We start from the raw sequence: 15,362 nt of genomic DNA on the forward strand, positions 1-15,362 counted from the left end.
GGTGATCCTTATACATAAAGTGGGCAGGGCGCTAGCTGCTGCCCAGGCCTGTGCAGCGGGCACACAGCGTGGAGGCCACTGGCTCTACTGCAGTCCAGCAGGACCCCTCCCAAGTGCCTGTTCACAGATGAGCGGGTAAGACGATGAGCAGCAAGGAATGCCCAGGGGCAGGAGCGAGGCAGGCATGGCTGGTATTCAGAGGGGAAGTCATAAATTCCACGGAGACAACAGCCCCGCTTTCTGCACAGTCACCACCTCCGGGAGCCACCTCATCACAGGCGGGGGCTCAGCATCACACCTGATTCAGAAGGAGTGCTGACAGCTGCAGCATGGCTTACAGAAGTGCTCCTCACACTCTGGGCCATGAAATTCACGTAATGACTTGATGCCAGCATTTTTAAATGAACAGAACAGAATAAAAACAGAAGAGCAGAGAATACAATAAAATGGAAAATTCTAGTAAATGAGACTAAATTGTTCTATGACACTAAATTCTTACGTGTGTGTGGCATTTGCCTGTAAACTGGCTGTGAAGTAGAAGTGCGTATCTTGAGTGAGGGTCCTAAGCAGAGTTTGAAAGACAACGACTTACAATCACAAGTGGCGCTTTCGCCAGAATGGCGCACCCCGTCCAATAAGGCCCAAGGACAACCGAAGTCTAGAGAGTCCGGAAACATTTGAAAAATCACTGCCCAAGGCAAACACTTGAGCTGGACACGGAAGAACGGCCATCATGGAGGTCAGTTCCGGCCCCTCAGGTTAGGCCCAAGGTCCTCACCCTTCGCATTCTACCGCTGAAGAGAGGCTTTCCCTGGACAGTCACATTATCCTATAAAAGTTAAACATGACCCTCCCCCCGCCCCCAAAGAAGCTAACGGAACAACTGAGTGGCGAAGGATGTGTGGGATTCCGCTGGATGAAGAAAGGAAAGGGCACTCCAGGGAACAGGGAAGGGCACGCCTAAAGACACGGCACCCCATGACCGCTTGCTGAGTCCATAAATGACTGAGTCAGCAAGTGAACTAAATGGGGAGAGTCCCCCCAGCCCCAGCACCCCTCTATTCAGGAATGTGATAAGGGTAGCGGGGCCTGAGCTCAGGGGTCAGGGACAAAGTTTAGAGAGATGAGGGGAAGGGGAGTGAGGGAGAGAAGGCTGGGGAGACCTGGACAGTCATTTGCCCGTGACCCCTCCCCCCAGCCCCTACCCTACTATCCTCAGAAGCACCACAGTGGACACCGCGCCCTAGGGACCCTCTGGGATGCCATGCGGGAAGGAATGCACAGTGGGCACCAGCTCAAAGATCAGTGTGGGAGCCGCGTTGGCAAAGGAGGAAAATGTTCTTAGTGTTGGCAGAAACTTGGGAAAGTGAAGTGAAATACTAGTAACAGTTCCACTCACCAGCTCAACATGAGTTTTTGGAAACGCTCCTCTACCATCTACCTGGGTGCTGGGCACTAGGAGAAAGCAACAGGGCTGGAGACCGGACCGCGTCCCTACAGGGCGGGTCCCGTGTGCAGGCAGGGAGCGCCTAGGAGCGGAAAGCATTTGGAGAATCAACAGGCCGTTTAGGACAACTTCACTGGGACGGGGTTTAGGGGAGAGCGGTGAGACAGCGATCCCACAAATATTGCTGGTATGTTTTTGGAATGTCAGTGAGTGGAGAGGCCCAGCTAAACTGAGCTGTCAGAGAAACTAAAAATATTTGGGGGATTTTTTTTAAAAAAAACCTTCATTTCAATCAAAATTACAGAGTTAATATAGGCTAGAATTTTTAAACCCTGGTAAAGATAAAACGTTTTTCTTTTAGAAATGATCAAAGTGCCTTCATTTCACACATGATATCCACCCTCTTTCTAGCGTTTTTAAAATATATCCCATGGTCAGTCCCACTCTGCCTTTTCTCCCAAGTCTACTTCCAGGCTCATCCACAGTGTGGTCCATGTCCTGGTCTCTACAAACCATGAACTGCTTTGACTGCCAGAACCAACAAACTGCTGGATTTAAAATGATTGGCATGACTTTTTAATAAGCTTTTTGGGTAACTTTTATGGACGTGAGATTCAAAATGGTTAGCATGACTTTTAAACAACCTCCCTGTTTTTCATGTTTGTGAACATGAGCCATTCCGCAAAAAGTGAGTCTAGGCATGGATGGGGTGGCACGTCCCGAGGGACCCCCCCCCAAAACGCTCACAGTGGGAAACATCTCCCAGGGACACTTGGGGTGCCATCGCGAAGGATCACAGGCTGTAGCCACAGGCCTTCTCCTCCGCTCAGAGGCCTGTCCACCCGTCAGCCACGTGCTTCCGATGCAGGCTCCGGACTCCTAAACCTCAGTCGCATTCTGTGACCAGAATGCACCACGGCAATTGTACCAAGTTATTCTTGGCAAAATGTCTCTTCATTATACACTGTTCCGTTTAAGTTACAAAATGAACAGGCTTACACCGCACATATCGCCCCTCATTTTAAATAGGCGCTTTCTTCACCCCCGCTCACGTGTACTTTTCGGCTTGGCTGGTAGTCCGACCTGAGAGTTCAGTTCTATATGTGTATGTCTTCAGGCTACACTAGAAGTTGTCTTGGGCCTGCGTTTAAAAGCAAGCCAATTACTGCTGAGTTTTTTTCTAAATTATATTATTCACAACAAACCTGGTAAGATTTTAGCTAGAAACTTTACAGAAACTTTCAGAAAAAAATGAAAAATATTAGTAGGTATAGTTTAAATTCCATAATTTACAGGAATTGTAAAAAAAAATTGAAACCTAGTCATTCTGAGCTGCTGCTATGGGCCAGGGCTGCCCGGGCACAAGTACTCCAGCAGCTCCCATAGTCATCTCTGTTTTATGGGAAAGAAAACTTGAACCAAGATCACTAGGGGCAAAGGTCAGAGTCCTACCTGGATTTTTTTAGTATGACTTTTACATATGCATTACATCAAAATAGTTTTACAGTTTTCTGTGCTTTTTAACCTGAAATTACTCCATATGCTTTTTAAAAGTCTAACAACTTTCAGGCTCCTCTTTAGAATGGATGTGATCTATGCCCCTTTCACATAAAAAGCATTGAAAAAAAGTCTTTACCTAGAGGTATCCCTAGAATGGAGAGATGAGAATGAAATCACCTGAAATCTTAAGTGAACTGAGGAGCATAAAAATTAAAATGTATTTTTTTCTATTGCTTTACAAAGAACATTGCACAAATGAGAATTTTGTTTTCTTGATAGTTTAAGTTTCAGGCCATTATCCTAAATATCAATGATAACCTAGAATACACCTCCTAAAGACTGTGGGGGTAGACCAAGGTCATGTGGGTGGGGATGCTCAGATCACAGAATAACCAAGGGGCATCTTTCTGAAGCTTCAATTTCATTTAATGCTAAGTAATAAAAAAATCGCTGCCCTAATAAATACATATCTATCATAAACTATATAATTTACCTTTTTAAAGATAAAATATAGGAGTTCAATGATATTGAGCACGTATAATAGGTCACTTGGGCAACATCATCAGGTGTCCTGGGTAGGCTACACTTGCACTAATTAATGCAACACATGTTTAGTGATCAACTACTCTGTGCTACACACTGTTCCAGGCCTGGGGAGACAGCAATAAATAGACCCCCCTAGAAAAATCCCTGATCTCATGGAGCTTATATTATAGTGGGGAGAGATGACAAATAAAAAAGGAACATAAGTTTGTTATATATATATTAGAGGGATAAGTACTTTAGCAACAGAGAAGGAAAGGGGGAAATCTATAATAATAAAAGCATAATATGCTAATTAGTCCAGACGTCCTTCCAGACGACCTTCCCGACAAGCCGGGGCTGCAAGGGAAGCCTGGGTCTCGGGTGCCAGAGGGAAGCCGGTGCCGGCAGCTAGGGGAAGGAAGGCCTACTTTTTTTTTTTAAATATATTTTATTGATTTTTTACAGAGAGGAAGGGAGAGGGATAGAGAGCTAGAAACATCGATGAAAGAGAAACATCAATCAGCTGCCTCTTGCATACCCCCGACTGGGGATGTGCCCGCAACCAAGGTACATGCCCTTGGCCGGAATCAAACCCGAGACCCTTCAGTCCGCAGGCCGACGCTCTATCCACTGAGCCAAACCGGTCAGGGCGGAAGGCCTACTCTTGCACGAATTTCATGCATCGGGCCGCTGGTAGGTAATATGAGGGGAGGGTGCTGTCATCTAGAAAGGAAAATACAGGAAGGCCTCCCTGAATGGTGACTGTTAAGCAGGAACTTGCAGGAGGGAAGACCCTGTAGATGTTGGGGAAAGCATTGGAAACGGACGAGAGAAAGTACAAGTGCCCAGGGAGGTGGGACAGGCAGGAGGCCAGTGTGGCTGGAGCAGCAGGGGTCAGAGAGGGGACAGGGAGCCAGAGAATACAGCGCAAAGGGACATTTTAGGGACTTTGGCTTTCACATTGAGACTGAAAGTCATGATTAGAGGGCTTTGCCTCGAGAAGGCTGATCATGGGGCATATTCTGTGGCTGCCCTGCGGATCTGGGCTGTGGGCAGCAAAGTGGGAGCCCTGAGGCCTGCTAGGCTAATTCAGGTGAGAGATGATGTGAGTCGGAGTCAGGTGGGAGCATAGGAAATGGTCTGAGTCAGACAGAGTTGAAGAGAGAGCCAATGGGATTGGATGGATGGGAGGAAGGGGTGACGAGCCAGGGAGATGGTAAGATTTTGAGTGTAAGCCATGTGAGAATGGGGAAGGCAAAGTAGAGCAGGCTTGGGAGAGAGGCAAGGAGTTCGTTTCTGCATATGTCAGAGTTGGTTTCTGCATATGTCTGTTGGACGTTAAGGTGGCCACACTGAGTGGACAGTCGGATATAAGAGCCTAGAGTTCCAGGAAGAGGTGGGTCTTAGGTACAGACTTGCTAACATGCTTGTGAAGATGGTATTTAAACATACACAGATGAGCTCCCCAAGGGAATAGTAAACACAAGAAAGAGAAGAGGTGCAAAGAGGCCCTGCAGCACCCCAACATGTAGAGGCCAAGGAAATAATGAGAAACAGACGAGGAAACAGAAGGAGCAGGCGGCAAATCAAATTAAAAGGAAACCAAGAGAACACGTTGTCCTCAAAGCCAATTGGGGGGAAGGGGAAGTCATTTTAGGGAGAAAATCGTCCACAGGAGTCAAATCGCAGAGGGTGACTGCTCTTGGACAAGGGCATGAGGAGAACTCCTCCAAGAGCAGTCACCCTCTGCGGTTTGGTTCAAAGAGCAAGGACTGAGAAGAGAGCCCCGGAGGGAGGTGAGCCATGAACTTGACCAGAGCAGAGTGGGGTGGAGAGAGCCGGGTTGGAGTGAGTTTGAGGATGAGGACCATGAAACTGAAAAGACTGGCAAAGACAACATGCTCAAGAGTTTTGCTGTAAAGGGGAACCATAGGATCAGAGGATAGCTAGAAGGATAAAGAAACGTGTGTTTCTTTGATGTTGGTTGTTGTTGTCATGTATGTGAACCTTTAGGATAAATCCCTGCCTGCGAGTGGGTCGCTTGGAAATAAACTGTGATGTGGCAGTGGGGACAGGGGCAACTGCTGGTGTTGTCCTTAAGTAGCCAAAGGGAATGACTCTCATGCCCACAAGGAGGACTTGTCCAGGAGCAGTCGCCTGTACGTTAGAGGAACGTGAGAAGGACATCTGAGAAGAGCTAACTATACTAGTATACACCTGTGGTAGGGCACTAGAGAGTGTCAGCTCCAGTGAGGAAGTCTTTGGTAAATTGCTTATCCCTGTGTCTTCTTAGAATTTCCATTTTTTCCCCCTGTAAGTCACATGTGAAAATAAAAACGTAAGTGAAGGTTTTTGCTAGGTTCCAGTTATCTCTGGGGTCCTGTAATTGTTGTTTGTATTTAATTTGGGTGGTTGTTTTTGACCTGTTGGTGGCTCATCCTATCAATTTTCAATAAATTATGCATAGACACGTATGTGAGTGTGCGTGTACGTTCCATGAATTTACATCCACTTGTCATGAAGTTCCTTCCCCTCTGCTACCTCTTCAGATCCCGGGTTCCCTGGTTCGTGGCTGTTACTGTATAATGTTCCTCTCACTTATCTCTCAGATGCCTTTTTCTGCTTTCCGGGAGTGGCTACAGAAGACCTGAAAGCAGATCTATTTTCATCCGCGCCATTCAGAGTTTCCTTTCCCTGGCTTTCATCGTATGGATTTTTCGCTTTCGCAGCTGCACACTCCATACCTCTTCAGCCCTCTTCACATCTGTTTTAGAAACCCCGCTCTACCAATTCTGCTGCCATGGAGACGTGCCACGGTCAAGTCCCACACAGCACAGGGATCATTTTCACTTTCCCATGCTGTCCTAACGATACCCGGGATTCTGAAGCCTTTATTTAAGTCCTAGGAACGCCCTGGCTCCACGTCCTCCTGACACTATCTGTAGCTCCCACCGCATCCCTTTCCGAGAGGCAGAGAACTCCTGTACCTGTAAAGTTTATTGTTCCGAAAGCTCCTTCCATGACCTTGGCCCTGAAAGCTAAAGCCCACCTGCTGTGTTGTCATTGCTGCTGTTGTTCCCTCCCATAGCCTATGTCTCATCAGGAGGCTGGGAACTGCCAGACACTAACAACCTTCGACTGGAATGGGATCCTGAGAAAACCTCCTCCGCTAAGGCTGAAACCAGAACTGGCCGGCAGGTGAGGTCTCATCACGGCTGCTCATCACCAGCGGCTGGAGTCCTCCGTCAAGGGGAGTGAGGGACACCAACCGAGTGCACAGCTTTGAACTTCACTAGGATCCGAGAAAAACAAAAGCCTTTGTGTTGTCTCTGATTGGAGGTTTACTTCTGTCTGGCTTGGTAAGTAGGCAGGTAAGCAGAGGCAAGAAAGGAGGGAGGGAGGAAGGGGAGGCGGGGGGGAAGGAACGACAAAATGGAGAGATACATGTGTATGTACAGATATAGGTACATGTGCACACACAGACAGACATATGTACACACATACACGTCTATGGTAATTTACGAAGATATCTGAGGATGTGCCAAAGTATTTGCAACGAAAGAAACAGGGAGTGTTAGGGAAGGACTAACAGGAAACCTGGGATCTCGCTCCAGATCCGCAACCGACCATCTCCGGAACGTTGGGCAAGCCGCTTCCGTTCTGTCCTCCTTCAGTTTTCCCATTTGAGAGACTGTCTAAGGCCTCTTTTCGGTTCTACCATACTAAGGCCGATACGTAGCTGGAATCGGGTATAGTTATGTTCCTGGGACGCCAACATTAAAGCCTCCATTTTAGATACGACTGAGCAATCAAAAGACACTCACCCACCATTATTAGAAACTCAAACTGTTACAACACAATGCTTAGTACTTTTGTGTGTCAACAGTCAGAAATTCAGGTTTATCTGCCTCTGTTTTATTACTTTTTCCTGTCTCTAATATTTTTTTTCAAACCCATACCTTAATCTCTTTTATAAGCCATTTTTACTCTTATTAGCATACACTTAATATCAAATGAAAAATATCCATTATCACTGAAATTATCCTGAATGTCCAAAAGACTTATTTTAAAGGTTCCATAAAAAGGACATAGTTTTTTTTTTTAATTGAACAGTTGAGCTAAGCAATCTCACGAACGTGGTTTATTGTCTCTGAGTCTCACAAAGTGGGCCAGGCCCGCAGGCACATGGGGACCGAGCCCCGCGTCTCAGACAGTGAAGGCCTGCGGGCTTCCCTTTCCAGTTCCCCCTGTGCTCCTCCCACGCCCACTCGCTGTCTTCGGTAGAGGAGGTGGTGGAGACCCCGACTAACCTTCAATCTCTGCCAAGGGAATATGGCTCTTCTCAAACACAATCTTGGACCACCAGGACAGAACCATCTGTTTTACTTAGTGGTTAAGTGGGGGCCACTTTGCAGGCGCAATCTCTTGGCAAACAGCCCAGCCCTTATCTCGCACACTCAGGCGCCCTCGGACAGGCCTGGGCTATGGAGGGGGCTTTCCAAGTCACTCCCGCCACCCTGAACTATCAGACAGGTGTTATCTATTTGCATTCACAACACTCTTCACAGTCCAGTCCGTGCGGATTGGAGTCATGGGCTCTTCCCCAGACCTCAGGCTCTGCCCAGGAACTCTGGTCAAAATCAAAGCCGGTGACAGGCGTCAATGTGGCTCGAGAAGAAGGCTGGTGACGCTTGCTCTGAACCTGCTCTAGACAGTTGCAGGCTGTGTCTCAGCAGAACATTCTAGATCCAACAAAAGCACTAAATAAGCCCAATGGACGTGGCTCAGTGGTTGAGCATCAACCTATGAACCAGGAGGTAACAGTTCGATTCCCCGTCAGGGCACATGCCCAAGTGCGGGCTCAATCCCCAGTGTGGGGCGTGCAGGAGGGAGCCGATCAATGATTCTCTCTCATCATTGATGTTTCTATCTTTCTCTCCCTCTCCCTTCCTCTCTGAAATCAATATACACTGAGTGGCCAGATTATTATGACCACCCCATCAGTACTTCATTGACACTTCCAAAAATACTGACTATTGAAAACTTCCTAAGGAAATACTCTCAAGGTATTATTATTATTATTATTATTATTTGCATAACTAATTCACTTCATTGTACTGATTGTGTATGTATGTGTGTGTGTGTGTGTGTGTGTATATATATATTTTTTAAAGTACTAAATAAAATGTTACCAATGTGTCTGCTCATTCTAAGCTCCCTGGACAGCACTGGCCATTCCTCCACCCCTAGCTGACACTTCTGTAAAGGAAATGAAGGAACCAGTGGTGCACAATGTCCCACGTAGGGGACACGGCCGGGAGCCGGCCGCCCCCCTGAGCTGACTCACAGCCCCATTGCACCAGGAGCAAGCTGAGGACGCCGGGCCGCAGGGAAACGCTCTGACTTGGTAGGAGAAACTCCAGCAGCTGTGCAGCTGGGCCCTTACTTTCCAGAAATTCTATAAATAATCCTCCAAGCTACAACGACTTCAATAGAGCTTCCTATTTCTGTCTCTCCACCTACCAATTTTCGGAGAATTACATGCTTGGCCAAATGAACGTAAAGCTGAGGCAGCCGCGCGTGGGGGCCGGCTTCCTGGGTCCTGGCCGGGAGGCTCCGTGCTGGGACAGACGCCTAACGAATGAGCCGCCTGGGAGGGATGGGGGGTGACTCAGTCACTCTGCTTACACAGGTACCCCCACCCCCGACACACACACACACACACACACACTCGGATCGCAGGGGATTCCACTTCTTTTTTCACAAAGTTCAAGACAAAAGTTAAGGACAAACTTGAAGAAACAGTGAACCTCAAATTACAAGTCTGAAAAGTAACTCGTCGGGGAGCTCTCTCAACTCAAAACGAAGGCTACACAACATCCAGGAAACGCCAAACACAAACTCTGCCACATCTTAACTTCCTTGTGTGTCCGGTGAAGATAAGGTAATAGTCATTAATGCCTTCACCTGATCATTCTGGGAGCTGGCCCTTTCTCGAGATCTCAGCAAAAATACATCCACACAACATGTACCACCCGCTCTGGGGGAGTTCATTAGTAGAATGAGGTGGGCAACGGCAATGCACCACTTTAGGTGTCATACAGACACCCCACTTTCAAGGTGCCATTCCCCCAGGCACAGCAGCGTGTGCAGCCGACGAACAAAATCATGCAAAACACAGTAAAGTGAGCGCATGATGAGCTACCGCCCAAAAGAACATGTCAAGGAACATGTAAAATCCCGCCTCGACTCCAAAAAGCGGGGAAATAAACTCTGTAGCCTTACCTTCGTCAAAAGGGGTGGCTGCAGCCAGCGCTTGTCAGGCTCTGTCAGTGAGAAGCGCGAGCTGCCGAGTCCGGGGCTCCGTCCACAGCCCCAGCCCTCTCCCCCGTCCGCCCATGGCCAGGCAGGAAGCGGCGTCTGACATCCAACGCGCAGCCGTTACAGCTAAAAGCGGATCCTGTGCGAGGCTGCCTGTATTTCTGTCTGCCAGCTCCACGCCCTCACCGTGCTCAGTTTTTTCCATTGGTGGAAGAGTATGATGCAGCCTTAACCAGAAAGTGGTTTTCCATGGGCTGCCCGGAGCGCGTGGCCAGCACAGCCTGGAGCGGCCCTCGCTGCCGCCTGGCTGGCCCATGACTGGGCTGCTGTTGGAGGCGCATTCCAGAAGGACCACCGACGTCCCAGAGGAGGGCGCACCCGGGGCTGATGAATAAAGGGTCACTCTCTCGGAGGGAGCTTTTTTTTTTTTTTTTAAGCCTCTTTAGCAGGAAGAAGGCACACCTACCATCCTTGTGTTTAAAAACGGGAATAAACATTCAGTCTCCAAAACCACAGCCGGAATGTGAGGGTCATAAAAACCCTGCCTCCACAGCAGCCCTTCCAATTCATTTGTGATTTGCACAATATCGAGTGTGCGCTTACTCCAGGCTCCATGCGTGCGGGGTCCTTTCATCTGTGGGCTAGCGGAGCTGCGGTGCCCGGCGGCTCTGCTGTCCTCCTTCTCCCAACAGGGCTCTGGTTTATCACAGACAGGCGCTAAGTGGCCTTTTACAAGGTGACAGGCCCGAGGGTCAAGTGTTCTTTAAGTTCTGCTGCATTTTTTGATGAAAGACTTTCAATGTCACGTAGACATGAAAGATCTTTTTATATTAAGTATTGGGGAGAGGGTGCTGAATGGAAAAAAAGAATTCTATCTCCATAGTTGTTAAAGTTTTGAAATTATATTCTATAGAAGAAAACCGTGTAAGCAGAAGTTTTCAAGTTGTCCTGGATAAACATGTGACAATGTTTTAAGTTAATATTTTCATTATTTGTAAAATGTGAATGGATCTGCATATGCAACAGACAAGATTTCTGCTTAATATTAATGATCAGATTCTACTTTAGACATATAAGCTTTTAATTCCTTATCTTCATGAAAATGAATCATTACATACACACACACACAATGTTTTCTCATCCAGTTTCTATATAGTTAATATATGCTTGAAGCTATGTTTTCTAATCTTAATTGGCAAATAGTAAGACCATCCGTCTACTAGTTATAAAAATTAATCTGAGCTCCACAAAAAATTTAGTGTGAGCACAGAACCAAGGAATTTTTAGTCCTGGTGGAGTAGACTTGCAAAACACTACCTAACCCAACCCCCTCACTTCTTTATGGATAAGTAACCAGAGACCTTCAGTGACTTGCTCAAGGTCACAAAGCTGGTCAGCAGCAGGCAGCAGAGCCAGGACATGCCACCCAAGCAACCACAAGCCCCGGGACTGAAGTCAGAAGGTTGCCACGGAAGCCAAGTCACATAACAGAAAACATGAGAATTCCCAATATGTTCACTTGGGGGGTGTGTGTGTGTGTGTGTGTGTGTGTGTGTGTGTGTCTAAAATATACTCTGGGTAAACACGGAAGAAGCAAGAATGCTTGAGTCATTGGAGCTCCTGTTCCTTTAGATCTAGCAACATCACTTCTGTTATTAACAGAAAAAGTAAAATGAACTATCAGCCAGCATGTAACAAGCATCTCTATTCCATAGAACCTTGAGACAAGAACTACTCCTTGATACGAAGGGAGGAGAGGATTTATGTCCGAAGGAAGAAGGAAATTTAAAGAGATATGCTTCTAAGATTAAAAAAAGTTATCAGAGGAACAATTCACTGCATGGACACATTTGCAGGCCCCTGTTCTATTCCTGCTTCTAGATTTAAGACAATTCTGACCTTTTGATACATGTTATTCACCCACCGCTGTATGCCAGAATGGCCTGTGATTTGAATTATCTCTAGCATTCCTCAGACACTACCAATGGGTTTGCATTGTCTCGTTCCATTTTATATCACCAAGGCCACCCAAATAACTTAAGTTCCATGAGTCCATAAAGTCACGAGAGGTTTCCAACTATGTAAGATTTTTCAAGTTCTTTAGACTTTGCCCAACTACTCTCAATTTAGTACTCCATCCTAAAATTACAAAAACCAGCATACTTCCAAATCACAAAACTAGACTTTGTCTAATGCTTCATTCCGAAATAATAATACAGGTCATATGTGTTAACATCTAAGATTAAGTTCCTGGGCAGAGACCTCCGAGAATTATGTAAATTACTACTTAAGAAATATCCTGTCCTCAAACACACAATGCAAAATGGCACATGTAAAAGCAAATATAGCAAAATGTTAGCAATTATAGAATTCAAGTGGCAAGTTTATTGCTCACGGTACAAGTTTCTCAACCTTTTTATATTTTTGCAAATTTTCTTAATAAAGGGTTTGGGGGGAAAGACATATGTAACACACACACACACACACACACACACACACAGGCAACCTGATAGAAACAAAGTGTAGAAAAGTGGTTGCCAGGGGCTGGAGGGTGGGCAACACAGGGACAGGCTGGCAAAGGGTATAAACTTTCAGCTACGAGATTAATACATTCTGAGGCTCCAGTGTGAAACATGGTGGCTACAGCTGACAAACTGCATTACATAATTAAAATCTGCTAAGAAAGTAGAACTTTACTGTTCTCATGTATATATGTATGTATATATACATATATATGTGTGTGTGTGAGTGTGTGAGTATATATATAACATACATAGAGAAATATAAAAGCTCCATGATGTACACTTAAATGTCTTACAATTTTATATGTCAATTATACTTAATAAAGCTAAAAACCTTTCAAAACATCATGTTTACTACATGCCTAATCAAGACTAAGCAAAACCTGTGGCTCGCCTAGTTGTAATCAGGGACATGAGTATCTCGCACTCCGCTATCACAAATCATAATAAAAAAAATAGGCACAGGGCATAGTGGGAATACTGCAGGCTTCAGAACCAGCCGACCTGGCTTAGCACTGCGTCTCCCAGTAACTTAGACGCCTTCTGAACCCCATCCCCTTCACCGTAAAATGGGGCTGATAACAATCACGCCCATTTCAAATAAAAATATAAAGATGTACCAATTTATAAACAGTTATAAGAAAAACTGACATTAAAAATACAATCGCTGAAGTAATACGAGCAGTCAGAAATAACGGCTTTGCTTAAAACTCAAGAAACTCGACTCCTTCCCAAATTCTTCACTTTTTAAGTCAAACACACAAATTTACAGGGGGGAAAATGTCCCATGAAACCTAATTCTTTATTGAGTCGATTCTAAGGACTTCATTTGGTAAAAATAAATGAATATAAAATAGCAATAACAAATACAGGTTAAAATATAAATTACATTTATCCCAACAGGATTCCAAAAGATTAAATACACTCACAAATATAAACATCACTTTGATGAAATTACACAACTGAGCAAAGACCCTGCAATACACGCCCGGGGGGAGAACTTCAGTCTATTTCTGTTGGAAAAGCAATGATTTAACGTAGGCGCAAGAAACATGGAACTTGAGAGCTCTGCCATTGAAAATGTTCTAGAATCTAGATGAAGGCAACGCTAGAAGAAAATGAAGCAAGAGAAATATTCCTGTGAAATTCCTAAAATCCACAGAGATACGACTTGGGGGACAACTTTTCTCCCATTTCATCAGAAGGCACAGACCTGGCAAGTCTGTTTCTGAAACCAAATGCTTCCAAACTATCCCAGAGAACACAGTGAGAGCGCATGGCTGGCCTCCGCACCTCAAACTGCCCGGGTTTGGGGGTTTTACCTCCAGAGTGCATGGCTGAAACCCGCACACATGTGCAACTGACACGTGCAATTCATGTGCCCCAGTCATGTTCCCAGGGGCCAGCACATCAGCTCAGCGCCCAGGCGTCAGAGCCCCTCTGCCCTGACCTCAGACCCTGCCATGTGGCGTTGGACAAGTCACTTAACTTCTTGGGTTCTTAATCTGTAAAATAGGAATAATCTACCTGCCTCACAGGGTTGCTGTAAGAATTAAGTAAAGTAACACATGTAGATTGTTTAACACAAGGCCTGCCTGCAAATGTAAACTCCATAAAGCAGGGATCTTGTTTAAAGTATTTACTGGTAAGCCTTCTACTTTAAGCAGTACCTGGCACATGGCGAATGCCCAATAAATACCCCGTGGGTGGTGGGTGAGTGGGTGAGTGAGTGAGTAGGTGAGTGAGTGGGTGGGTGAGTGAGTGAGTGGGTGAGTGGGTGGGTGGGTGAGTGAGTGGGTGAGTGAGTGGGTAGGTAGGTGGGTGGGTGGGTGAGTGGGTGAGTGAGAGGTGGCAGTGACGCTGGCGGAGGTGGTGCCGTGAAAGGAAGGACAGGGCCTGTTGTGGTCGATATCTAGTGACAGAGCCTCTTCATCCCCTTTGTTTACAACAAGCCTCCACGTGTTCTCTATGCCGACTGAGCAAAACTTTCAGTTTCTGCTTAAAATTCCAGTTGTTCTCACATCCAAGCTGCCTGGCCTCTAGAAAATGCCAGAACAGCCCATGGCCAAGCATCCTGAATATCAACAGCAACTTTAACAGAATTCAAAATGCAACCCTAGCATGGTATGCACTGTTTTAAAGCCACAGAAAATCTAAATTTCATCACACTTTTCCTAAGCATCTCAAAGTCATCAAATGTACAAAAAACTTTTAATGAAAATGAGGGATTCTATGGCATAAATATTTATAAAGTCCGAGTGGTACCTTACATTACATAACAAGCAGCCCCCAATAACTTAACCAAATGACCAGTTCATTCCTTTTGCAAGAATGAGCAAATATTAAATGACATAAAAATTAAGATTTAAAAGTTTTCCTTTAAAGGAACTTTTATTCAGGAGGTCATTATATCCCAATTAAGTACATTTTGACAATTTACAATTATTGACAGTGTATAAAATCCTAAATTCTGAAATTAAATAGAATGGTTTATAATAAGTAAAGGTAATGTTTTATATAAACGATAAAATTCATATTAAAAATCATGCTACCAAAAGTAAAACTACAAAATGAGCTTCAGCTAAGGTAAAATGAAAATTTGCAGTAGAAAAATATCATTTAGGGAATATGCTTATAAAATTCTGGCTTATAAATACTAGCCACGAGGCACATCTGTTTCGAGCATGTTGGAAGGGTTATATGAACATTTAAGGAAGTCCAAGTCACCTGCCCAGAGTGAAATGTAATTAAAAGGGGTTATAGTCAGCCTCTCAGTCCACTCACAACATTTTCTTTTTATAGACTGAAGTGAAACTGCTTAAGCTGAAAGGTTCCTAATCAGTTTAATTCCTAGAATAATTAGATCTGAGATTTCGAAAGAGACGGGGGAGGTCATCTATCTGGCCCAATCTTGCTTCTAATTTGAGACCCTCCCACAGCAGCCTGACAGATGGGCCGCTCTGGTCCACTAAAGGCACAGGGTGACGGGGTGACGGGAAGCTCAGGGCCGCATTAGGGAGCGAATTCCGCATTAGGGAGCGCATTCC

General features: G+C 45.5%; 1 protein-coding gene across 5 annotated transcripts in view; it reads right to left on the reverse strand.

The window, feature by feature from the left end:
• Positions 1–15,362, reverse strand: part of TIAM2 (TIAM Rac1 associated GEF 2) — a 162,854-nt gene that overhangs the window by 90,884 nt on the left and 56,608 nt on the right. Inside the window, exon 1 of one of the 5 annotated variants that reach the window (XM_059699973.1) lies at positions 9,758–10,023. The exons of 3 other annotated variants lie outside the window; for them this stretch is intronic. The gene's annotated coding sequence lies outside the window, so the exon portion shown is untranslated. Of the gene's footprint in view, positions 1–9,757; positions 10,024–15,362 lie in introns of those variants that run through there. One more of the 5 variants, XM_059699969.1, reaches the window with a different exon arrangement.

Source organism: Myotis daubentonii, chromosome 6 (genome assembly GCF_963259705.1).
Source record: "Myotis daubentonii chromosome 6, mMyoDau2.1, whole genome shotgun sequence".
NCBI classification, from domain to species: domain Eukaryota; kingdom Metazoa; phylum Chordata; class Mammalia; order Chiroptera; family Vespertilionidae; genus Myotis; species Myotis daubentonii.